Source organism: Notothenia coriiceps, unplaced genomic scaffold (genome assembly GCF_000735185.1).
Source record: "Notothenia coriiceps isolate Sejong01 unplaced genomic scaffold, NC01 NC01_scaffold00037244, whole genome shotgun sequence".
Classification (NCBI taxonomy): domain Eukaryota; kingdom Metazoa; phylum Chordata; class Actinopteri; order Perciformes; family Nototheniidae; genus Notothenia; species Notothenia coriiceps.
The window spans coordinates 18704399-18706642 of NW_011369945.1; positions in this window are offsets into that span (position 1 = coordinate 18704399).

Below are 2244 nucleotides of genomic sequence, written 5' to 3' on the forward strand. Positions count from 1 at the left end.
CTCACACACACACACACACACACACACACACACACACACACACACACACACACACACACACACACACACACACACACACACACACACACACACACGCACATATACACACACACTCTTCCCCTCTCTCTCTTTCACGTACACACCAGAAAATCACATGCACGCACACATTGGATAGGATAGATTGTTAATCCAGTATAAACCCTGAGGAAACACATTTTTCAATATGAGTTTAATGTTTCACAGCAATTTTGAACAATCTTTTGGCAATATTAGGTGGCAGCTTAGCTTTCATGCGAGCACGGGGGGAAGAGGGTGTGAGGGAAGTTACAACTTACAACCCCCCCTTTGTAATTTCCCTATTTTTATGGCTTTGCTGCTTTGTAAGGCTAATGAAAGAGATAAGACAAATGTAGAGAAATACATTTATATCCATGTGTTTTGGGAAATAAAGTAGATTTCAAAGACTGCCCCTGTTGACTTATAATTCCCAAATATTACTAATGAATTGTGTCCGTGTCTGGCTGAACATGCAACAACGAAAAGAAAGTAGTTGTCAAAAGTACAAAATTGATTTGGTCCATCACACAGAACATGTGTCAGTAACATGTTTTTGCTCTGAGGTCATTTCTGCTCACAGATTGAAGGGAACTGATGGCAGGCAAACGCCTCGCTGTGATGCTTCTGCAGCCTCTCACAAGTTGCTACTGTAACAGTTCTGACTCTGCGAGGAGGAGAGAAGATGCATATTTCTCCTGAGGTTTTCTTCATTAAGGATGACTGGAGTGCAGTTGTATGCATTTAGTAGGCGTTGTGGTAACTCCAATGTGTCTTCAGGCCACAGACCCAAAGAGACCTGCTCTCAGAAATATCATTACCTCGTTAAATCACTCTCAAATCATATCCATATTCAAAGTTTTACCCACCGCCAATACAGCCATGTTGAATACTGTTTGTTTAGTAGCCTTCCCCTAAAGCATTTATTACTAGCTCAATAATGATTAGGCGCATCCATTCTAAAATGGGGGACGTTGCCAGTTAACCTTAGTGCCCACTTGAATTGCTGTGGTATGTTTTTCAATTTCACTTCTTTCTGCCGTGATTTGAAGGAAAATGTGTGAGGCAGCAGCATGGGATTGTGGAGGGAGGCAGGTGTAGATGATATTGGTTGTACAGTCTCCAACATATGGGCCTGTCGTGTCCCATGTGTACGTACCTGCCTCCGCTGCTGTCATCTAATTATGCAGAGCAAACAAAGCTATCTGCCTGCTGCTACAAGCCCGCTTCTGAGGGTTTTGATTGTTACTCATCAGATGGATGTCTTCAACTGATTAAGACATTGTCACAACGACCTGTATAAAATCACCAAAACCTACTTTCAATTAAGCCATTACTGCTATTGTTTCTGCCAATCTGTGTCATTTTGTGGTTTCGCGTTACCTTAGAGATAAGTGTGCCTGTAGAGATGAAATGCTAAAAGGAGGGGGAGGTAATTCAAGATGACTGCATTAATTTGATCTCATATATTGCTCTTGGGTTGGTAAAGAAAGACAAATATTATTTCCATAAAGTAGGTTATCTTTGAGCTAATATTACTTTCAGTAACACAAATTTAGAGTGACTTTTACTACCCTCCGGCTTTGAATCAGTTAATTTAACTAATACTTAACCATTTAGTCACTTTTATCTCATGACACAGATGTTGCTTGATTGTAGAAGTAATTCCATTGATCACTAACACTTTCAAGACATTTAGAGACAGCTTTTGTTTCTGAGTATTTTACACTGTTTCTTGTTAATGTATGATAAAACTGCAGCCTTTGTTCTTTTACTACAACCACATTTCTAGTAGCTCTTTAAAACTTTCACTCCGCCACCATGGTAACATGACGAGGTGACTCCTTTTCAAAATCACCTTCCTCTTGTTTTATGTGTTCAGAGAATTCGCTAGGATTTCTGTGTTTCTTCTCTCCTTTTACATTTGAACATCAATCAAAAAGAAGCTTTCTCACCTTGAAATTGGTATTTCGTCTTATTGAATCCAGTACCAAAACTGAAATAATATAGTTCAAGCTGGCATTACAAAATCACATGTTGAGCTCTACGGGGTTGATTGACACTAATTGAATTTCAGCAGCCAAGAAAAATATGTCGGTGTAACTACAGAGTAAAAACAATAAAAATGTAACTTCAGACTTTAAAGATTTTAAAGATTTTAAATATTTCCGCTTTGTCCCCCTGCAGGAG